The sequence below is a fragment of the Aegilops tauschii genome, chromosome 1 (genome assembly GCF_002575655.3).
Source record: "Aegilops tauschii subsp. strangulata cultivar AL8/78 chromosome 1, Aet v6.0, whole genome shotgun sequence".
NCBI classification, from domain to species: Eukaryota; Viridiplantae; Streptophyta; class Magnoliopsida; order Poales; family Poaceae; genus Aegilops; species Aegilops tauschii.
This window is the reverse complement of record NC_053035.3, coordinates 190039789-190065548: the sequence shown is the minus strand read 5'-3', so window position 1 is coordinate 190065548 and position 25760 is coordinate 190039789.

The following is a 25760-nucleotide window of genomic DNA, read 5'->3' as shown; positions in this document are numbered from 1 at the left end:
AAGGTTAATTTTTGCTAAACAACGTGCTGATTAGATCTTAAAAATGCATCAGTTAACTAAGGAAACATTGAGCGTATGAACGCTAAATATAAACTTGCTGGAGATATGGTTAGAAAACATGTTGTCTTTGCACGTGGAGATCTTGTTTGGCTACATTTGCGTAAGGATAGGTTTCCTAATTTGCGCAAATCAAAGATAATACCACGTGCTGATGGTCCTTTTAAGGTGTTAGAGAAAACAAATGATAATGCATATAAACTTGAGCTGCCTGCAGATTTTGGGGTTAGTCCCACTTTTAACATTGCAGATTTGAAGCCTTATTTGGGTGAGGAAGATGAGCTTCCGTCGAGGACGACTTCATTTCAAGAAGGGGAGGATGATTAGGACATCAATACCATTGTTACACCCACAGCCCCTACTGCTACATATACTGGACCAATTACTAGAGCTCGCGCACGCCAATTAAATTATCAGGTACTTTCGTTTCTTGGTAATGATTCTAATGTTCATGAGAATATGATGCTGCCTAAATTGGATACATTTGTTTTGCTTACAAATGAAGGGCCTGGCATGGAGAAGAGGGATGAACACTGGAGCAAGACCAAGCCTGGAGATGATGGCATGCGCAAGGGGAACAAGAACGGAGTTACAAGTGATGATTTCAGGACTTTGAAGCCACCATAAGGAGTGCATGCAGCCTTGGACGAAATATACAAGATGCCACTTCATAAATTTCGTCCAGAGGCTATTCTAGGAGCTGCGTCACCTTACTATTGGGCCAGGCCCATGTAATTTCAAAATACTTAAGTATAGGCTATTTTTAGAGTCCGTATGTGTGGGGAAACAAGAGTTAGGGTTGGTTTCGGACCCCTCCCTCAAGGGCCACGAACTTCCCCCCTCTTCCTCCATATATACATCCCTTAGGGTGTCGTTTAGACTTTGGGTTTTGTTTAGATCAATAGTTCGCCATAGTTGCAACTTCGCGTACTTCGTTTGTGTTCAACGACCAGACCAAGGCGTCACAGAACCCCACCTTCATTAATAAAGCTTTCCTCTTATATTCGCAATATCTAGATTGCAATCTTAGTTTCTTGCTTGTTCTTCGTTTGCTCGCAGGAAACAGGCCCTCGTGGTCAGGTTGATCGTGCTCCGGCGTGGTCAATAACCCTCGGAAGTTGGTTTAGCGATTGCTAAGGCGCGACGTCTCGCACGTTCATAGTCGGATCGTCAAGCTCGACTCCCACAGAAAATGATAGCCACCATCTCATCGAAACATCGGGGCACCTTTGCCTCTATCACTTAGTGGCATATTTTTGCACACTGCTTGTATGTGAGACCCATAGCTCTAACCAGGCGCAACTTACTGGTCACATGGCAAACTAGACTATGCCACCACTATTAGGACTACTGGTGGCATGACAAGTTGTGCCATGTCACCGGTATATGATGTGGGGTCCACTTTTTGGGCACATATGGTAGTGGCATTCTTAAAAGTGGCATAACATCAATATTTGCATCGTCAATTCTGACCAAATTACCTCCCCACCACACTCTCTTCTCTCAAAATCATATCTTCATATCAATCTCTACAAATCCTAACATACATGGTCGTCCTCTGCCCTCTTGATCGATATATCATCGACTAACTAAGTCAACTTCGTCTATATGATGTAGATAATGCCCAAATTTCAGTATATATGTAAAATTTGTAGCAAAGCTATAATGCTGAAATGCTTTGTGACCCTTGTAAGCAACTTGATCGATTGTATGATTCATGCATATATGGATCCAACTATAAATGGGTTCTTCAAGGTGGCTTTGTAAGATATGAATTGCAAGGGTAAAACAGAAATATTATGTCCATGTAAGAAGTGCGAAAATAAATTTTTTTATCGACTGTTCTACTCTCTGTGTGAAGACGCTCTTGATCAAACATGATTTCATGCCTGGTTACACATGGTGGACAAGGCATGGTGAGGACGAGGAGGATGCCGACGTCGAAGAGGCGATAAATGAGGAAGCGGGATACCCTCCTGATGAAGAGTTGTAAGGAGGGGAGAACGAGTCTAATGTCGAACATGATGAAGATCATTTGGACGAACAAGAAGAGTCGAAGGGAAGAACAACCAAGAGGCAGATTATTAGGACGAACAAGAAGGCCGTGCAGAGGTGCAGGAAGCGAGAAACGCTTTCAACAAAGAGCCAGAAGGAGGGGGCGATGAAGAGCTTGCTGGATCGGACGAACAAAAAGGAAGATTTTGACCAATCTGGCATCAGAAGGAGCAGAAGTACTGATGTATGGTAGAACCCTAGGTGGCGGATCTTTCACGATTGGAGCGAATCCCACGAAGAACACGAGGGGGAAACACGAGGGAAAACATGAGAGAATCACTCAAACCAACAAGAACGATCACACATATGCTAGATCCTCGAAACACAAAGAGATACACGATCCAAATCCAACAAGGGACGGTACATAGAGTAACCGGTTCTTCCCCGTGAGGAGGTGTTGGGGACATACATAACAGGTAGGCCAACGAAGGGTTGAAATATATTAAAGCATGGGGTCCACACATCAGGTGGGTCCAGATAAATCTCATATCGACAAACCATCCACTTGGATGACCATCAAGTCACTCGGACGGCAAAAACCACTCGGAGCATAACACTCCACTCGATGAACTCATTCCACTCGGAGTACCTGGTCTCACTCGGATATGCGAAGGCCAACGGTCGACAAGGCACTCGAGGCGTATCTTAGTAGCAGGCTGACATTATGACATCAACGCCCCACTTTGTAACATAGGAGGTGGAGGGGTGGCGCACTCTATATAAGCCACCCCCACCACTAGACTTGAGGGCATGCCCTCATTCTTCTCCTCCTAGCTCTCTCTTCCTCTCTCTCTCGTCACTAGTCTCAGGACATAGCTCAGGCATGAGGATCTGTTCTCCTCTCTCTCACATACATTGTAATCTCTAGATACATACTCAAATCAAACAAAGCCTCTCTGGAGCACGAGACGTAGGGCTGTTATCTCCACAGTGAGAGGCCCGAACTCGCTAAAACCACCGTGTCACCCGTATGCATCTCGATAGATCATGCTCCTTTACCCTAGACCTTATTATTGTCGGAATCGTTCCCACGACAGTTGGTGCCCACCTTGGGGCATAGCATCTATTGATACATGATGCGGATGGTTATTTTTCAACCGCCGGCGGCAGACCGATTCCCGCTGGAGCCCTCTATTGGGTTTCATCTTCACCTTTTAACACATCTTTTGTACTGTTCATCTTCACGATGAGTAAAGCATCGCAAGCAGAAGGGAAACAAATATCCATCCAAGCACTTACAAGGAGAGCCATCGACCTTCAGGAATGATGACGTGAAAGTAGAAGCCAACTGCGCCTCCTCGCAGGGCCACCGGCACCGTCTGCCCCATCATCGTCTCTAGCCTCTGCACAGCCGACTATGCCTTCGCACTCGACCACCGGCGCCGTCCGCTTCATCGTCGTCAGGCACAACCACCAGTGTAGTTTGCCTCATCGTCGTCTCCGACTTCGGCACATCCGAGTGGACCTCATCCGCGACGTTGCCGTTGAGCCTCACGCACGGCCACTTGCACTGTCCGCCTCATCATCATCACACACGACCACCGGCGTCGTCGTCACGCACGGCCGCCGTCGCCGTTCGCCTCGTCGTCGACTTCGGCCTCTTCTTCTTGGCTGCTCAGCGCCGACCTCCGTAGTGGAGGCGCAGGCCTGGCGCGGCGTTGGCGCGCAGTGCTCCTTCCTCCGGCCCCGGTCGCCCGCGACGATCTCCATGGCAGCGGTGCGCTGCAACAGCAACCTACGAAACAACTTCGTCCCGCAACCTATGGCCGTTCAGGATTGAAGGAATCAATGCCTCGTAAGTGCATGCATAACATGGGCCGTTTCCTCACTTAATTAACTGCATGCAGGAAAAAATAGAAACGGAAGGACGCGGTGAAGGAATCTTCAACGCCAGATTAATTGGCTGCCTCATTAATTAGCCATTCAAACAAGGTGCGTTGATCCATTTCTTCCGCAGCCTCCAGCGCAAATGCATCTTGCATTGACTACAAAGCGGCCCAGCCGCTCCGCTACTCTGAGTCAGTACTCTAGTACGCTCGGACAAGTACAAGTCTACACTCGACATATGCAACACTTGGGCACGCATCGTTTTCTTGGACACATTCAGGCGACTAACGTGCAGGCACTTGATCATTCGTGTGTTTCCACTCGGTCGGACGCCTCCTCGATGACATGCTCAACTCGAATACCCCATGCCATGTCACTCGGTTGGACACGTCCCCGACACTCGGACGCCCCGCGCATCGGCACACGGTTGGTCACCTCATCACCACTCTGCCGCCTTGCGCGTCGCCACTCTACGGGACCCGTCTACGTCACTCGGACGCCCCGCTCGTCGCTACTCTGCGGGTCAAGTCTACATCACTACGATGCCCCGCGCATCGTCACTCCGCGGGATGCCGCTACTTCACTCGGACGCCCCGTGCATCGTCACTCCGCGGCACGCGTCTACATCAACCGGACGCCCCGCGCATCGTCACTCCGCGGCACGCGTCTACATCATCGGATGCTCCATGCATCGTCACTCCGCGGAGCGCCTCTACTTCACTCGGATGCCCCGCGCATCGTCACTCCGCGGCACGTGTCTACATCAACCGAACGTCCCGCGCATCGTCACTCCGCGGCACGCATCTACATGAACCGGACTCCCCGCGCGTCGTCACTCCGCGGCACGCGTCTACATCACCGGAAGCTCCACGCATCGTCACTCCGCGGAACGCCTCTACTTCACTTGGATGCCCCGTGCAACGTCACTCTGGCACGCGTCTACATCAACCGGACGCCCCGCGCATCGTCACTCCGCGGCACACGTCTACATCACCGGACGCTCCACGCATCGTCACTCCGCGGGACGCATCTACGTCACATGGACGCCCCGCTTGCCGCCACTCCGCAGCACGCGTCTACTTCGACCGGACGCTCCACACATCCTCACTCCGTGGCACGCGTCTACATCACCGGCCGCCCCGCGCGTCGCCATCGGTTGGTCACCTCATAACCACTCGGCCGCCCCGCCCGTCGCCATCGATTGGTCACCTCATAACCACTCGGCCACCCCGGGCGTCGCCATCGGTTGGTCACCTCATAACCACTCGGCCGCCCAGCGCGTCGCCATCGGTTGGTCACCTCATCACCACTCGGCCGCCTCGCGCATCGCCATCGGTTGGTCACCTCATCACCACTCGGCCGCCCCGCGCGTCGCCATTCGATTGGTCACCACATCACCACTCGGCCACCCCGCGCGTCGCCATTGGTTGGTCACCTCATCACCACTCGGCCGCCCCGCGTGTCGCCACTCGGTTGGTCACCTCATAACCACTCGGCCGCCCCACGTGTCCCCATCGGTTGGTCACCTCATAACCACTCGGCCGCCCCGCGCGTCGCCATTGGTTGGTCACCTCATCACCACTTAGCCGGCCCGTGCTTCGCCACTCGGTTGGTCACCTCATCACCACTCGGCCGCCCCGCGCGTCGCCATCGGTTGGTCACCTCATAACCACTCGGCCGCCCCGCGTGTCGCCATCGGTTGGTCACCTCATCACCACTCGGCCGCCCCGTGCGTCGCCATCGGTTGGTCACCTCATCACCACTCCGCCGCCCCGCGTGTCGCCACTCGGTTGGTCACCTCATAATCACTCGGCCGCCCCGCGCGTCGCCATCGGTTGGTCACCTCATCACCACTCGTCCGCCCCGCGCGTCGCCAACGGTTGGTCACCTCATCACCACTCGGCCGGCTCACGCATCGCCACTCGGTTGGTCACCTCATAACCGCTCGGCCGCCCCGCGCGTCGCCACTTGTTTGGTCACCTCATCACCAATCGGCCGCCCCGTGCGTCGCCATTCGGTTGGTCACCTCATCACCACTCGGCTGCCCCGCGCGTCGACACTCGGTTAGTCGCCTCATCACCACTCGGCCACTCGCGCGCCTTCAGACACCTAAGTCATTTTACATTCTGTTATTTCCGTCTTCCCGAGTATCCCGTAATTCACACATCATGTTCACTCGGAGGCCACATCACCGAGTGTACCTCTACGCTCGGCTGCTTATTTTCACATACTTGCTTAGTACTGGTTATGTGACTCCCGAGTCCAACTTCCATTTTTTCGCATACATCATTCACGAACACCATGTGTCGTTCTTCATTTCGAGTTTGCATCAGTCCTCCCGGGCTGCAACTCAGTCGAAGCACTACACTTCCATTTTATTTGAGCCAGTATACCAATGAGTTCAGTCGGATCCGTCACTTCGACAAGTTCGAACGGATCCTTCGCTCTTTCAGACTCTTGCTGGTTAACCAACAAGCCCCTTGCACTCCTAGAGGGTGTCTATGGGTGTTATTCACACAAATCATTTCAGCACACATCAAATTTCCTCGAGAAATTATTTCGTTGGCTTGTGCCATTTTTACACAAGTTACGCGATCACTCGACGGCCCTATGCGCCAACTTTATCGTTGCTCGGACTCGGTCACCGTACCGGTCCTAGCGCACCACTACACCGACCTTGTCGTTCTGTTGACTTCAAACACATCCGGCCAACCCCTTTGTGGAATCCTCTTCATCGTATCAATGATACAGACCTCGTCAGGCATGAGACAGATAAGTCCCTTTTATAATTAAACTTCACACTTCACTCTTTTGCGAGTTTGCCTCTTTCAAGCATCACTTGGAAGCTTCTCCTCATCTTTACCCGAGTCCGACTCCATGAATTGCAAATCATCCATTCAAAACAATATTTCTCGTATTTCGACATGTCCGTTGTTGAAGCCTGTAGTACGCTCGGGGGCTACGCCGCACTCGGGGGCTGCATCTCATTTGGAACGACACTCTCCTGAGTAGTCGAGTACTTCATCACCAGTCAGATCCTTCACTTCAACAAGTGCATTCGATCCGCCACTTTGACAAGTTTTATAATCACTCAGACGTTGTGCACGCCATCTTCATTCCTACTCAGACTCAGTTGTCATGCCGGTCTTGTTGTGTCGCAACCACACTACACCGACCTCGTCGCTACATTAGCTTCGAAAGCATTTGGATAACTCCTTCGAAGACCATTTCAGCCACTTGGCTGGACATGCAATCTGTCACTCGACCACCCCGCGCATCACCACTTGGCTGGACACGTAGTCCTTCACTTGGCCACCTCACGCATCCTCACTCGGCCGTCCCGCACCGCACCACTCGGTTGTGCACGTCTTCACCACTCGGCTGCTCCGTGCGTCGCCTCTCAGTTGTGCACGTCTTCACCACTCGGCCACCCCGCGCAATGCCACTCAGTTGTGCACATCTTCATCATTTGGCCACCTCGCACATCATGACTCGGTCGCCCCGTGCATCGTCACTCGGTTGTACACATCATTGCCCCTCGGCCGCCTCGGGCGTCACAATCAGTTGGACATCTCTTTACCTCTACACCCCCAACACGGGAACGACTAAGTTACTCATATGATCAAACCTCATATCACACTCTGTAGCAAGCTTACCTCTTTCGAGCATCACTCGGGGGCTACGCACAGCCATTGGCCATGCCGCCCTAAGGGTTACGCCCATTCAATCAACCCATTGATCACATCAGGAATATCTTTCTGAGCATACATGCTCGGTCTACGAAAATCTATAAGGGTAGTACTGTCCACTCGGACGATCGCCCAAATCATTACCTAAAGTCATCTTGAGGACTGCAAAAAGGGTGAAAACAATGCTCCTCTACAGATACACTTGGCCCTATCCTAGGCTCCAAGGCGTCAGTTTCACAAACTTGGACTCAGAGATGGCGTGTGCTGGTGTTCCCCCGGGATAATGAGTGGCCTCTCTCTGGAAAGTCAGCCCACACACTAGCCTCGTCACTCAGGTTTCATGGCACGTCCATGTCAGACCACTAGTCTATCTCCTCCGGGAGACATACAAGTGCCACCAAGTTTTTCCTTGCAGTCAACATACCCCGATCAGTTGGGAAGCACGTCCACTCGGACAAATACCCCTTTCATGCAAAAGGGTGAAAATGAAGCTCCTCTACGGATACAACGTACTCTTACAAATACCCCTTTCACGCAAAATCTAACGGTCAATATAAGAAGTACTACTTGATCGATTACTCCCTGGAGTGTCCAGCTTTTTTCTACAGTCGGCAGTTTCAAAGCCGAATTCATTCACCGTGCCGAGAGCACGAAGATTCACCTGCTTGACCGAGTTCCAGGCTGAATTTATTCCGTGCCGAGTGCACGAAGATCAGTCCGACTGACTCAGCTACAGGCTGAGCTTATTTACCATGTCAAGCGTCTGAAGATGCATTCGATTGACTCAATTTCAGACTAAAAGATATTTACCGTGTCGACTACGTGGAGGTTTACCAGGAGACTTAAACCCTCTGCCCGACTCATCTTGTCCGACAGAGGCTCGGGGACTACACCCAGTGGGTGCACTCAGCGTGCCCCCACTGGAAGAGAACTCAGAAAGAAACATTTTGCTCGGCGCAAGACCATCTCCAGATCACTCCAGTGCTACTCGACCTCCGAGTCAGAGAGGAAAAAGTTCTATCAGTACCAGCTAAGAAGATTTTTAGTTCTCTCAGACCCCCGCCGACTGCTGGCAGTCGACGGCGATCTCGGGGACTACACCCAGTGGGTGCACTCAGCATGCCCCCACTGGAGTAATCTCCACTCGGTACGGCCTGCCCGGTCCGAGTGGAGAACAACAAACAAACAAGTTCTAAGGCTCCCGTCGGCTACCAAAAAATTGCTATATGGTGAGTTTTAACGCTCCTCTGTGGACCTGTTTTGAGCCTTCTTCTAGGACTGAAAGCGTGAAACTCATAAGTTTGGATCTAGAGCCGACTCGTATTGACGTTCCTCCGGGATAAGAATGGCATCTCTCCGAGAGAGCAGTCCATGCGTCGATCTTGTTGCCTGGATTTAATGACACATCCATACTCTGATCACGAGTTAACCTCTTCCGAGAGATGATCGAATGTCACCAAGTTGCTCCTCGCGAGCACTTACCCCAGATCAGCCGGGAAGCACAGCGCCATCCATTGAGATTTTGTTCAAACCTTGGTTGTCTGAAAGCACGATGACGGGTACCGAGTATTTCCGTAATCACTCGGACCAAATTGTGTCTTTCACAAACTCGTTCTACAAAATCGCAACTGATTCGAGGGCTAATGTTGGGGACATACATAACAGGTTGGCCAACGAAGGGTCAAAATCTATTAAAGCATGGGGTCCACACATCAGGTGGGTCCAGATAAATCTCATATCGACAAACCATCCACTAGGATGACCATCAAGTCACTCGGACGGCAACAACCACTCGGAGCATAACACTCCACTCGACGAACTCATTCCACTCGGAGTACCTGATCTCACTCGGATATGCGAAGACCAATGGTCGACAAGGCACTCGAGGCATATCTTAGTAGCAGGCTGAAATTATGACATCAACGCCCCACTTTGTAACATAGGAGGTGGAGGGGTGGCGCACTCTCTATAAGCCACCCCCCACCACTAGACTTGAGGGCATGCCCTCATTCTTCTCCTCCTAGCTCTCTCTCCCTCTCTCTCTCTCTCGTCACTAGTCTCAGGACTTAGCTCAGGCATGAGGATCCGTTCTCCTCTCTCTCACATACATTGTAATCTCCGGATACATACTCAGATAAAACAAAGCCTCTCTGGAGCACGAGACATAGGGCTGTTATCTCCACCATGAGAGGCCCGAACTCGCTAAAACCACTATGTCACCCATATGCATCTTGATAGATCATGCTCCTTTACCCTATACCTTATTATTGTCGGAATCGTTCCCACGACGGGAGGTCTTGAGTTCTTCCCGTTGGGGGCGGGGTCTTGAATCCAAGTGGATCTTCTCCGTAGAGGCACGTTCTCTCTCGGAGGAGTAGATCTGGATGGATGAGCAAATCCCTATATCTAATATAAGCTAATCATTTGCTAACCCTAATACAGAGCTAAGGGACAAGTATATATAGTCCAAGGGGTAAGTGGGGGATACACGGGGCAAAGCTCCTCTCGCTGCGCACAGGCAGGGCGGTAGTACCGGCCCCTCGGGCGGTAGTACCGCTTGGGTTGGGCAGTAGTACTGGACTCATTCCGCTCGATCATAGGAGCTTGCACGGATTTTGAGCTAGTAAGCGGTAGTAGGGCGGATGTTGGGTGGTAGTGCCGCTTGTGTGCCTTCAGCGGTAGTACCGCTTGGTGTGGGCGGTAGTACCGCTCGTTGCGGACTGGGCGGACCCTCTTCATGCTCTTGATTTCCATCTTGCAGCATAACTTCTCCTTGGTTGGTGCCTTGGTACCACGCAAAGCATCTCCGTTTGAGGTAGTAGCCATGTCTCAAGTGGGTCAAAGGGGAGTTCAACAAGGAGAGAGTTAACCTCGTTTTCGATAGCTCTCGCACGGGCTCTTGTCATTGGTCCAAGTGGTGTCATGGGAGATGTAGATAGGTCCATGGGGATGACCTTGGGATGCTCCGCATCAAGTACGTTGTGTGAGATAGAAACTTCCGTCATCGAGAGAATTGAGAAACGACGCCGTACTTAATTTTATGCATCTCTTATTATTCAGGATTTGGATCGACTCTAATCTAGTATCGATGTAATAAATCTAAATTATAGTTATTCTAAAATAAGGAAAAAAATAAATCAGGAAAAATATCTATGGTATTGCTGACATGAGCATTGACATGGATATTTCTCTACATGTCTTAGCTATTTTGCGGAAAAACTAGAGGCCAGAATTTTTATTTTGTGCGCTCTTCGCCCCCCACTCGCACCACCGCCGCCCCCTTGAACTCGCCTCCCACACGCTGCCGCCGCCAAGTTCGCCTCCTCCCGTGTCGCCCCCCATCACGCTGCTCACTCCCCGATGTCACCCCCTTCCGTGTTAACATCGCCACTTCACGCAACCACCCAAACCTCCCCCTTGTCAATCCATCCATGTCGTAGTCCAGAACGACACATCCTCGACTATTATGCTAGTGTCATGGTGCATCTAGAAGCATCACAACATTTCCATCTTTGACAACACTCAACTCAGATTGGCCCACCTGATTGATACAATGAAGACAAAATCTAGACAGTGGGTGATAATGGGAGCGCAGGTCTCACGGTGTTGCTTCCGGTGTTGGTCGTGGCTAGTGATACGTCCATTTTGCATCATGCTTTTATATTGATATTTAATGCATTATGGACTGTTATTACACATTATATCACAATACGTATGCCTATTCTCTCTTATTTTATAAGGTTTACATGAAGAGGGAGAATGCCGGCAGCTGGAATTCTGGACTGGAAAAGGAGCAAATATTAGAGACCCATTCTGCGCAACTCCAAAAGTCCTGAAACTTCACGGAGCTTATTTTTGGAATATATAAAAAATATTGGGCGAAGAAAGTACCAGAGGGGGGCACCAGCCAGCCACAAGGGTGGAGGGTGTGCCCTACCCCCCTGGGCGTGCCCCCGACCTTGTGGGCCCCCTGGCAGGCCTCCGGTGCCCATCTTTGGCTATATGGTGTCTTTCACCCTGGAAAAAATCAAGAGGAAGCTTTCGGGGACAAGCGCCGCCGTCTCGAGGCGGAACCTGGGCAGAACCAATCTAGGGCTCCGATGGAGCTGTTCTGCTGGGGAAACATCCCTCCAGGAGGGGGAAATCGAAGCCATCGTCATCACCATCGATCCTCTCATCAAGAGGGGGTCAATCTCCATCAACATCTTCACCAGCACCATCTCCTCTCAAACCCTAGTTCATCTCTTGTGTTCAATCTTTGTACCAAAACCTTAGATTGGTACCTGTGGGTTGCTAGTAGTGTTGATTACTCCTTGTAGTTGATGCTAGTTGGTTTATCTGGTGGAAGATTATATTTCCAGATCCTTAATGATAATTAATACTCCTCTGATTATGATTATGAATATGTTTTGTGAGTAGTTACGTTTGTTCCTAAGGACATGGGAGAAATCTTGTTATAAGTAATCATGTTAATTTGGTATTCGTTCGATATTTTGATGAGATGAATGTTGTCTCTCCTCTAGTGGTGTTATGTGAACGTCGACTACATGACACTTCACCATTATTTGAGCCTAGGGGAAGGTATTGGGAAGTAATAAGTAGATGATGAGTTGCTAGAGTGACAGAAGCTTAAACCCTAGTTTATGCGTTGCTTCATAAGGGGCTGACTTGGATCCATATGTTTCATGCTATGGTTAGGTTTACCTTAATACTTCTTTCGTAGTTGCGGATGCTTGCGAGAGGGGTTAATCATAAGTGGGAGGCTTGTCCAAGGAAGGGCAGTACCCAAGCACCGGTCCACCCACATATCAAATTATCAAATTAACGAATGTGAATCATATGAGCATGATGAAAACTAGCTTGACAACAATTCCCATGTGTTGGGGATATTACCACTGGGCGTAAACCGGCCAGGAGAGGCCGGGTTAACCCCATAAGTAGTTCATCTGTATCTGAAGTCCATGAAGACAGACGGTGACGCTTTATGAAGGCCCAGGGCCCAAAGCCGGTTTAAGGCCTGTAGACATAAACTGGCGTTGATATGTAAACTTGTGTTGTAAGATAGAAGTAGCAGAGACCGAGCCAGACACGATTATGAGCCGGCCTCGGGATTCTGTAAACCGACGGGCGTCAACCCATGTATATAAGAGGATGACCCGGCGGCGGTTCAAGGAGAACAGACAACAACTCGAGACTCAGGCAAAGCGTATTCGCTCCCTGGTCATTGAAACCCCATCAATTCCATCACAACTAGACGTAGGCTTTTACCTTCATTGTAAGGGGCCGAACTAGTATAAAACTCTCTTGCGTCCCTTGTCTGCTTTAACCCCTTTAAGCTAACCCGTAGCGATGGCTCCACGACTAAGTCCTTTCTCTAGGACATCTGTCGTGACAAAACCACGACAGTTGGCGCCCACCGTGGGGCTATCGCACTATGGTTTCAAGTTCTTGGAGGGCAACTTCAAAGGACTCAAGGGTTACGCTGTGGGCCGGATGACCAAGAGTCGACGCGGCAAGCTCTACATCAATGATGCAGGCTGGGGCCCCGAGGCCGGCTCAATCGAGTACGGGTACCGTGTCCCCTTTGGTGGCATACACGTTTTCATTGGCAAGATCGGTGAACCGGGCCCTGAGCCGGACATCTGCACCGACCTCGTCGAAACGGCTCAGCATGCGAGATCTGCCCGGGTCAAGCCTGTCATGAAGCGTGCCTTCGTGGGAGTTATCCATGGAGGGGAATTTGAGGATAGATCGGAATCTGGTGGTGAGACCGTCGTTTATTCCGGCGACGAGTCATCGACCGGAGAAACCGAGTTGTTATATCAGTTACAAGATGGCCGGATTGGGGGCTGTTCCGATGGCAACAGTATTCCGGACCCCTTTGATCTGCCAAACCAGGTTGCGATCTTCATGGTCCGCACGCAACCGGTGCTCCACTCTTCGACCGCAGCGGCGATGATTTCCGGATCGACAGCAGCGGCAGTGGCCGGGGTAGGAGGTCCTGTGCGACCGCCAGCTCAGGTTCTGTCTGATTTGTTTGACACGTTGGCAACGCTGATGGCGGAGGTTAACCCGGCGGATCAGGATGCACACAATGCGGAAATTGCGAAAGTGAAAGATCAGATCACCCAGGCCAAAGCCGACTTAGCAGCTGAGGATACCAGGATAGCCGCGGAGCGGGCCGCTTTAGATGCACAAGCTTACCGGATTATGCTGGATCAGAGTGCGTCGAACGAAGTCCTGAAGAGGAGGCACCGATCTCGCCTGCCGCCGATTTATGACACTAGAAATCTCTTTAACACCCCAGGAGCAGGGACCAGTAATTCGCCGGTGGTAAACCGGGCGGAGGCACCTGGAGCAGGGGCGCCGGTTCAGCCACGTTTGGCGGATCCGCCTCGTCAGAACAACATTGTAACACCGCATGTCCCCACGCCTCCGGGTCATTATTCTAACCCGATGGACAACATTGTCGCTACCGCTTCACGGCTGGCAGCCATCCCGATCGAAGACGATTCTCCAGCGGCGGTCGAGACGCGTCGGGTTAAGGAACTTCTTCAGACAGCCTTGGTTCAACAGGAGGCTTATTCATATAGTCACGATTGGATTCATTCCACTCCCCGTCCAAGCCAGAGTTACAGCAGGCGTATGGATGAACCAGCAGTGTCAAGCAATGCACGGAACCATGATCCGCCCCGTGGCAATAACCCGACAGATGGTGCTGGTGATGCTCAGGAGGTGGTGGACCGGGCTCGGGCACGCAGAGAGGCCGTGTTAGCGGCGCAGCATGAAGCCCGTAAGTTTACTCCGGTTCGTCCAACCACACCAGTGGAACCAGGAGTTACCTCTAGTTCTTTGGGAGTGCCATGTCTTGTCCCAGCATTGCGCAATGTGCGCCTGCCCAAGGATTTCAAGGGCCCGCGCAAGGTGCCGAATTACACCGCCGATTTATCCCCTAAAACATGGGTCGAAAGCTATGAGATGGCCATGGAGATGCTGGATGTGGATGATGCGGCATGTGCGAAATACTTCACCATGATGCTAGAAGGGATAGCCCGCACTTGGTTAAAGAGCTTACCGGCTAATTCTATCAGGTCATGGGCCGAGTTGAGAGCCCGGTTTATTCAGAATTTCAAGGATACATGCAAGCAGCCCATGTCAATTGTGGACTTAGCTGCCTGTGTCCAGGAGGAAGGAGAGTCAACAACCCATTGGGTGCGTCGGGTTTCGGAGATTTTGCATTCATCGGACCGCATCAACGCTGACACCGCAGTTTTAACATTGGAAGGCAATTGCCGGTTTGAACCCCTAAAGTTGAAGTTGGGACGGCTCAAACGTCATTGTAATGACATGGGAACCCTCATGGCTGCACTGGTGAAATATGCCAAGTCTGATAGTACCAAGGATCCCGAGTCTGACGATGATAAGACAAGGAAGGGAAAGAAGAGCGGCAACGCCAAGGGGCAGCACCACAACCCGGCGGGTCATGGAAACGGCGGCAAGCGTAAGGCGGACCACGGTTTAGACTTTGTGGCTAACACTAATACACATAACAAGGGCCAGCGGCGTAAGGGTAAACCGCCCCAGTGCGGTGGAAGGCCAAGTCCTAATCCGGACCGTGTGTCTTATCTGTTGAACCAACCCTGTCCAAAGCATGGGACGAAGGAGGACCCGTCCACGCACCTCTGGAAAGATTGTTACATCATGCAAGAGTTCAAAAATTCTGATTCTTTCCGGTATGATCATGGACCAGGAGGCGGTTCGGGCCCCGGCTCTCATGGGCCGGGTTATGGCGGAGGAAATTCCGGTTCAGGCTTCCACGGTAATCAGGGTGGACATAACACTCAAAGTAATCAGGGTAACCAAGGTGGCTATAATCATCAGGGCAATCAGCAGCAGCAGCAGTCGGGTTACCAGAGCAACCCGAAGCAGTTGAATAGCGGACAGTATCATGTCTTCACCACTAGCTTGGACACGCGCGATCAGAAGCTTCATAAAAGGGCGGTGAATGCCGTTGAACCGGCGATGCCCCGTTATTTGCGTTGGTCCGAGCAGCCGATTGTGTGGAGTAGAGAAGATCATCCACCCCGGGTTGACAATCCGGGTCATCTGGCTCTGGTGGTGGCACCTCAGGTGGGAGGTTATAAGTTCACTAAGGTACTCATGGATGGAGGGAGTAGTATCAATATCCTTTATTATGAAACTTTCTGTCGCATGGGGTTAACAGATAAAAATCTTAAACCATCCAATACGGTGTTCCATGGTGTGGTGCCTGGTAAGTCGGCATATCCTGTTGGTAAGATAGCTCTGGAGGTGGCTTTTGGAGATGAGCATGACTCGAGATCAGAAACCTTGACCTTTGAAGTGGTGAAAATCAGCAGCCCGTATCATGCCCTATTTGGACGGCCAGCTTATGCTAAGTTTATGGCACGGCCTTGTTAAGTCTATCTGCAGCTCAAGATGTCGGGTCACAAGGGAACTATAATCGTGCATGGGAGCCGCAAGATTGCTCTGGAGTGTGAAGAAGGTGATGCGGCTTATGCTGAGTCAGTTTGTGCAACAGAAGAGTTGAAGTTTTACAAGGACAATGTTGATCTGGCAGATATGACTTCGTTGAAGAAACCAACTACAGAGCATGATCCGGCCCTGAAGTTTAAATTGGCTGATGATACTAAGCTTGTTGGCTTCGTGCCTGGCGATTCGTCCAAGCAGTTTAGCATCAGCGCTAACTTGGATCCGAAATAGGAAAGCGCGCTCATCGAGTTCATCCGTGAGAATCGGGACATCTTTGCATGGAAGCCTTCTGACATGCCAGGTGTATCGAGAGAATTCGCCGAGCACACTCTCAATCTTGATCCCAAGTATAAACCGGTCAAGCAGTTTCTCCGCCGGTTTAATGAAGAAAGGCGCAAAGCTATTGGAGAAGAAGTAGCCAGGCTCTTGGCGGCTGGATTTATCATTGAAGTATTCCATCCTGAGTGGTTGGCTAATCCGGTGTTGGTCCTCAAGAAGAATGGCACTTGGCGTATGTGTGTGGATTACACAGACCTCAACAAAGCTTGTCCAGTAGATCCTTTTGCCCTTCCCCGTATTGATCAAATTATTGATGTGTAGCGACCAGACCTCAAATAGTCTGATCTACCGTGCACCAGTGCCATCCCTGGATCAGTAATGCTGACACGCACAGTACTTGGAGGATTTATAACAGAGTAGCAATCACACACTTATTACATCGAGTATCTCAAGAGAGAACTAAGTATGACAAATATGGCTTAAGGCCATCTAAAAACGATAACAGCGGAAGACTTGGAAGATAAGTGAGTCCATCAACTCCAACGGCATCACTGAGTATAAGACCACGACCTAAGGCACCTTACTCGTCGTCTGAAAAGTCTGCAACATGAAACGTTGCAGCCCGAAAACGGGTCAACACATGGAATATGCTGGCAATGCAACACATAGAGAGTAATGAACATAATAATGCTATACTACATGCATATATGGCTGGTAGAAGGCTCTATGGTTACAGTTTTGCGAAAAGCCAATTCTTTCCTACTGCAAAGGAATAAGTTTTATTTAACTATCATGGTGGTTGTTAAACATTGAGAATGGTTGACAGCATTCTCAATCCCAATTAAGTATCATCATCAAACCCAACAAAATTAATTAAAGTAACATGATGAGATTCACATGATAATCCAAGTACTAGATACTCAAGATGTCCATAACCGGGGACACGGCTAACCATGATTAGTTTATACACTCTGCAGAGGTTTGTACACTTTTCCCCACAAGACTCGATCGCCTCCGCTTGATTCTCGCACTACATGATGTTTGAGAAACGGATGACCGAGACACAGTCTTTCAGAAACAATAACTCTTTACTCCGGGTGGACAGTTACACCTACTTTCCCCTACATCTGCTAGCCCACCTATTCAAGAGATCATGTAACCTACTCAACTATGCTAGAGCCCATAATAGCTTGTGGCTGCACACGGAAGTTTCTAGCATGAATAATCTCATGATCCCTTTGAACCTGGGTGGCGGTCCAAAAGAAAAACAGGCAATCCTGGAATACCCAGGTACCTCAATCCACCCAGATGTGAGTTTTAGTTGCCACCTTAAGGTTAACCATTAATTAAAAATCTCACATCTGTCATGGTAACACTCAAACCCAATCCACGTCTACTAGCATAGCATAGCAATATGAGCAAACGTAGAAGTAACTCCCAAAGGTTTGATAAATAAACAGGTAATAGGTAGTACCTCAACTACTTCCCAATACCCACAATTTCATTAGATCCTAATCATGCAATGTTTGAGGATTGGTCCAATGCAATAAAACTGGGTAGTAAAAGAAGTATGTTCAAAGTGTTACTTGCCTTGCTGATGATCTGTGAAACCTAGAGATTCGAAGTAGCAAGCGGCGCACTCCGGGTACTCTATCGCAAACAAACAAGCAAACAATAAGCACTTATCTAATGCACAGGTAAAACTCAAATAAAGATCTAACCAGAAAGTTCAACTTAAGAACTCCGGTTTGCAAAAAGAATCGAATCAAACGAAGCAACGAAAGTCAAACGGCGAAAGAAACAAGCTTCGTTTACTAATCTGGATCTAAGTCAAATTTTACAGTAGCAAAAACTTGTTTGAATAGGTTAAACGGAAAGAGAATTTCGAGACGAAACTCTAGGCGCTTGAATCGCCTGATTCCGGTAAACGAGCTAAAAGATATACCAGAACGAAAATCTGATCAGAAATCGCGATCTGGAATAATCGCGGAAAATCCGGCGAAAAAGAAAACTAACGAACAGTTAAACGAACGGACGTTCGTTAACTGCGACTAACCGGCGAACACGTTCGTTAAAACGAACGGATCGGTGAACGTTCACTAACTAACTAAACCGAAGAAAAAAAATAAACCGATCTATTTAAAAAAATAAATCTAGGGTTTCGGAAAAAAACCGAACGGTTTTAAAAAAACGGCACGGCGGCGGCGGCTCAGCTATACCTCCGGCGAGGTATTCCTGCGGGCGGGACGGGGCTCCGGCGGGGTCTTCGGGTGCGGCGGGGTGCGGGGAGGCGACGGGAGGCGGCGGAGTCGTCGAGGGGGCTCCGGGCGGCGGTGTTCGGGCTCCGGGCGGCGAGCTCCTTCGGCGGCGGGGTCGGGCGGCTCCGGCGCGGCTCCTGGCGGCTTCGGGTCGGGGGCGGGGTGAGGTGAGGGCGGCGGCGGGGTGGGGAGTATATATGAGGGGGGGTGCTGCCTTGGGGGAGGGGCGAGGGGCGGCGGCGACGAGCGGGACTCGAGCGGCGGCGGTCTCCAGGTCAGGGACTGCTCGGGCGGCGGGCTGGGCTTCAGCCCAGTCGGTGCTCGCGCGTTTTTTTAAATAATTTCACCGAACCTAAAAAAATCGTAGAAAAATAAATAAAAATCCAAAAATGCCAGAACAAATTTTCACCGTCTAATTAAAATAATTAGAACGAGATGAACATTTTCTTGGCCCAAAAATGCAATTTTGAAAACGTGCAATTTTTCTAATGCAATTAAAATTGCAAATAAAATCCGAATAACATCAAATATTTGATTTTAATATTTTTCCTCCAATATTTCAATTATTTTGGAGAAGTCGTATTTTCTCCTCTCATTTACTTTAATACGAAATATTTTTCAGAGAGAAAAATAATTAAAACCAAAAATCCTCGCTTCATTATTTGATAAAAATCAAGTATGAAAACCGCGAAAAATCCCCAACTCTCTCCGAGGGTCCTTGAGTTGCTTAGGATTTTCGAGGATTTTGCCAAAATGCAATAAAATATGCTATGCAATGATGATCTAATGTATAACATTCCAAATTGAAAATTTGGGATGTTACAAACCTACCCCCTTAAGATGAATCTCGCCCTCGAGATTCGGGTTGGCTAGAAAATAGGTGAGAATGGTTCTTCCATAGATCTTCCTCTCTCTCCCAGGTGGCTTCGTCCTCGGTATGGTGACTCCACTGAACTTTGCAAAACTTGATAACCTTGCTGCGGGTGACTCGGCTGGCATACTCAAGAATCTTAACTGGTTTCTCCTCATAGGTCAAGTCACTATCCAGCTGAATTGCTTCCAATGGCACCGTATCTCTCAGTGGTATCTCAGCCATCCCTGGGTGGCACTTCTTCAACTGGGAAACGTGAAATACATCATGAACTCCTGATAATCCTTCAGGCAATTCCAGTTTGTAAGCAACTTCTCCCATACGCTCCAAAATTTTGTATGGTCCTACAAAACGTGGCGCTAACTTTCCTTTAACTCCAAAGCGCTTCACTCCTCGAAGTGGTGATACTCATAGGTAAACTCTGTCTCCGACTTCGTGAACTGTCTCCTTGCGTTTAGAATCCGCATAACTCTTCTGCCTGGACTAGGCTACCTTAAGCCTATCACGAATCAATTTCACCTTCTGTTCAGACTCTTGATCAAGTCTAGTCCAAACAACTGGCGGTCTCCAACTTTGTTCCACAACAATGGTGTTCTACACCTCCTTCCGTACAAAGCTTCGAAAGGGGCCATCTTCAAACTGGATTGATAACTGTTGTTGTAAGAAAACTCTGCATACGGCAAATTGTCGTCCCAACTAGATCCATAATCTAGCGCACAAGCTCTCAGCATATCTTCCAAAATCTGATTGACTCTCTCGGTCTGTCCGTCTGTCTGTGGGTGAAAGGCTGTACTGAACTCTAGCCTGGTACCCAAAGTTTCATGTAACTGATTCCAAAACTTTGAAGTAAACTGGGTTCCTCTATCTGATACAATGGTCCTCGGAACTCCATGCAGACATACGATCCTGGTCATGTATATCTTTGCCAACTTAGCGCTGGTGTAAGTGGTCTTCACTGGGATGAAATGAGCTACTTTCGTCAAACGATCGACTACAACCCATATTGAGTCATAGCCTGAATGAGTCCTGGGCAATCCCGTGATAAAATCCATGCCTAGTTTATCCCATTTCCATTCGGGTATCGGCAATGGCTGTAGCAATCCTGCTGGCTTCTGATGCTCTGCCTTCACTCACTGACATACATCACAAACTGCTACATACTCCGCAATATCTTTCTTCATTCCGGTCCACCAGAAAGTATCCTTCAAATCCAAATACATCTTGGTATTTCCTAGGTGAATCGAATACGGTGAATCATGGGCCTCTTGCAAGATCAACTTCCTGATCTCCGGATCATTGGGCACATAAACGCGGTCCTCAAACCATAAGGTATCGTGCTCATCCTCACGAAATCCCTTGGCTTTTCCTTTGCTCATCCTTTCCTTTATCTCATCAATCTCCTTGTCTGTCTTCTGAGCTTCTCTGATCTTTTCCATCAGGGTAGACTGAATGTCCAACGTTGCTAAATAGCGTCTTGGAACTATCTCCAAACATAGCTCGCGAAGATCCTCGGCTAATAATTTCGGTAACTCTCCGGTCATGAGGGTGTTAACATGGCTCATGCGGCTCAACGCATCAGCTACTACGTTAGCCTTCCCTGGGTGATAATGCAATCTCGTATCATAATCCTTAATGAGCTCCAACCATCTCCTTTGCCTGAGATTCAACTCCTTCTGCGTGAAAATGTACTTCAAACTCTTGTGATCCGTGTACACCTCACAGTGATTTCCGATGAGAAAATGTCTCCATGTCTTCAACGCATGTACTACGGCTGCTAACTCCAAATCATGGGTGGCATAATTCTTCTCATGGGGTTTAAGTTGTCGTGAAGCATATGAAACAACTCTTCCCTCCTGCATTAGCACCGCTCCAAGTCCTCGACGTGAAGCGTCGCAATATACTTCATAATCCTTGCGTTGATCTGGCAGAATCAGCACTGGTGATGTAACCAAACGTTTCTTCAACTCTTGGAAACTAGCTTCACATTCCTCAGTCCAATTGAATTTGTTGTCCTTCTTTAACAGCTCTGTCATGGGCTTAGCAATCCTTGAGAAATTCTCAATGAACCTCCGGTAGTATCCTGCAAGTCCAAGAAAACTCCGAATCTCTCCAACTGATGCGGGTGATTCCCAGTTTGTCATAGTGTCGACTTTGGTGGGGTCTACTGCTATTCCTTCTTCGGATATAACATGTCCGAGGAATCCAACTTCCTTCAACCAAAACTCACATTTGCTGAACTTGGCGTATAACTGATGTTCTCTGAGCTTCTCAAGTACCAAACGCAAATGTTCCTTATGCTCCTCTTCATTCTTGGAATAGACTAAAATGTCATCAATGAACATACGACGAACTTATCCAAAAACTCCATAAACACTTTGTTCATCAGGTTCATGAAATAGGCAGGTGCGTTAGTCAGACCAAATGACATAACGGTATACTCATATAGCCCATACCTGGTGGTAAAAGCCGTCTTGGGTATATCCTGCTCTCGAATCTTTAACTGATGGTATCCTGATCGTAGATCGATCTTGGAAAATACCTTAGCTCCTTGTAATCGGTCAAACAAATCATTGATCATCGGCAGTGGTACTTATTTTTTATGGTCACTTCATTCAATCCACGGTAATCAACAACCATCCTCAACGATCCATCTTTCTTCTCCACTAGAAGTACGGGTGATCCCCAAGGTGAAGAACTTGGGTGAATATAGCCTTTATCCAGTAACTCCTTAATCTGCTTCTTAATTTCTTCCAAATCCTTAGCGGGCATCCTGTACGGTCTCTTAGATATCGGCCTTGTGCCTGGCAAAAGTTCAATCAAAAACTCTATGTCTCTATCTGATGGCATGCCTGGCAACTCTTCTGGAAATACATCCGGGTAATCCTTCACCACTGGTACTTCTTCCTGTACAACTCCTGATAAGGAATTTACATGAGTCCTCTTCGGCACATGCCGGGATACATACTTAATCCTTCTTCCTTCTGGGGTGGTAAGCAAAATCGTCTTACTAGCGCAATCGATGTTTCCCCCATACATCGATAGCCAATCCATACCCAATATTACGTCCAAACCTTGCGACTCCAAAACTATTAGGTCTGAGGGGAAAACATGCCTACCTATGGCCAATGGCATCTGAAAACATCCTTGGCTTGCCATATACTCTGCTCCTGGCGAGGTTACTAACATAGGTGTTCTGAGAACTTTGGTGGGCAACTGAAACTTATCCACAAATCCCCTTGATATGTATGAATGCGATGCACGAGTATCAAAAAGAACGATTGCAGTAAATGACTTAACCAAAAACTTACCCATTACTGCATCTGGCTGAGCTTCAACCTCCTCCATGCTAACGTGGTTCACATGTCCTTTGTTGAAAGGGTTCGGCTTCTTCCCAGAGCTTCCGTTGCCATTTCCATTCTGGGCTTCAGGACATTCATTGGCATAATGTCCAGTCTTCTGGCACTTAAAGCAAGTGACTTGGCTCAGGTTTCTCTTAGCTGGGGTTGAAGGGTTGGTACGGTTCTGGCCGTTGCTTCCTCCATTCCCATTACCATTCTTGGGGCCATTATGGTTGTGCGAACTACCTCCTCCATGGGTATGCTGAAACTGCCCTCCCGATTTCGTGGTAAAACGTGGCTTCTGCTGAGCTCCAGAATTGTACTTCCCTAGTCCATACTTCCTCTTACGGTTTTCAATCTGCTGCTGCTTCCCTTCAATCATGAGAGCTCTATCTACCAACTCCTGGTAGTTGTTGAAGGTTGCTACCATCAACTGCATGCTCAGCTCATCATTCAGTCCTTCCAGAAACTTCTCCTGCTTGGCTGCATCTGTAGCAACGTCATCTGGAGCATAACGTGCTAACTTACTAAAGTCCTCCACATACTGGCCTACGGTGCGTCCTCCTTGGCGTAGGTTGCGAAACTCACGCTTCTTCATGGCCATAGCTCCTGCTGAAATATGGGCAGTACGGAAAGCTTGCTGAAACTGGTCCCATGTGACAGTGTCAATAGGGTGTGTGGCTATGTAATTCTCCCACCATGATGCTGCGGGTCCATCAAGCTGATGTGCGGCAAATCGCACTCTCTCCGCATTTGTGCATCCTGCAGTGGTCAACTCCCTTCCAACTTTGCGGAGCCAATCATCTGCAACAATCGGCTCGGTGCTGCTGGAAAACACCAGCGGATTTAGCCTCAAGAAACGGGCTAAGTGATCAACAGGTGGTGGTGGGTTGTTGTTATTGTTGTTGCCTTGGTTCTGTACTAACACTTGCATCAGGGCATTCTGCTGCTAAATCAACTGAGTGATCTCCGGTGGGAAAACAAATCCGGTGTCGCGTCTCGGAGGCATCTGATAGGTTTAGAAAAGATGAGAATTTAGAATAGAATGACGTCTAGAGGGAAAACACTACCCATATGCTCATGAGACAAACACAAACAATATCACTCAATCAAACTAGGCATACAATCGATCTAACTATCGTTACAAAGTGCTCGGACTATACTATATACATGGGGGAAATACTACTACTGATTATGGGGGTCTACTAGAAATTTTGATCGGTCGAAGACTCCATGATATCTGCTCCAGCTTCATCAACAAAATCTTCTTCACTGGGGTCCGAGTCGGTGTCGTCGATGATGATGTAGTTATCCGGGCAAGTAGAATCGTCATCTTCTCCTCCTGGTGCTGGGTCTCCCATGAATACTCCGATCTTCTATGCCAGGTCGCCGTTCTTCCTCACTAGTGCGACGATTTCCTCCATATAATCCTCGCGTGTAGCCTTGAGTTCTTCCTCCAACTCCATGATCTTGGTCAATGCCTTCTTCAGATCTATCATGTCTGCGCACATCTGGTTCTCCTGGCAACGAATGTGTTGGTTTTGCTCCTGGATGAAAGCTGCAATTGATCCATCCTTCTTGGTGCTAATCATCTCCCATTGCTCATCTCGGCGTCCACAAATCTGATAAATAGTATCCTTAAGCTCCCTGTGGTAGACTTCTCCAATGCGTCCCATAGAGATGTGGGCTGCCATGCTCTTCCCTAAACTCCAGGTTGGTGCATCAAAGGAAAACTCTATAGGCTCAGTGACTGGCGTAAACGTCCTTCCTGGAACTTGAACTTGAATCTTCCAGCGCTCCTCTTTTGGTAGTGTGGCTTTGTAAGTCCCGGTGAAGCTTGGTATTCCGATGTTCAGGTACTTAGTGACTTCCTTCAAGTGTCGTCCAAAAGGTGTATCTTCATCCGGTTGCATGAACTTGTTCCTTGCATCTGCCATTCCTAAAAGAGTAGAAAGTGGAGAGGAGTCAGAAATGAGAAGAGTGTAGTGTTCTAGGGTTTAAACTTAGTGTTCATGTCCTACAGTCAACGTGTGCTCTGATACCACCTTTGTAGCGACCAGACCTCAAATAGTCTGATCTACCGTGCACCAGTGTCATCCCTGGATCAGTAATGCTGACACGCACAGTACTTGGAGGATTTATAACAGAGTAGCAATCACACACTTATTACATCGAGTATCTCAAGAGAGAAATAAGTATGACAAATATGGCTTAAGGCCATCTAAAAATGATAACAGCGGAAGACTTGGAAGATAAGTGAGTCCATCAACTCCAACGACATCACTGAGTATAAGACCACGACCTAAGGCACCTTACTCGTCGTCTGAAAAGTCTGCAACATGAAACGTTGCAGCCCGAAAACGGGTCAGCACATGGAATATGCTGGCAATGCAACACATAGAGAGTAATGAACATAATAATGCTATACTACATGCATATATGGCTGGTAGAAGGCTCTATGGTTACAGTTTTGCGAAAAGCCAATTTTTTCCTACTGCAAAGGAATAAATTTTATTTAACTGTCATGGTGGTTGTTAAACATTGAGAATGGTTGACAGCATTCTCAATCCCAATTAAGTATCATCATCAAACCCAACAAAATTAATTAAAGTAACATGATGAGATTCACATGATAATCCAAGTACTAGATACTCAAGATGTCCATAACCGGGGACACGGCTAACCATGATTAGTTTATACACTCTTCAGAGGTTTGTACACTTTTCCCCACAAGACTCGATCGCCTCCGCTTGATTCTCGCACTACATGATGTTTGAGAAACGGATGACCGAGACACAGTCTTTCAGAAACAATAACTCTTTACTTCGGGTGGACAGTTACACCTACTTTCCCCTACATCTGCTAGCCCACCTCT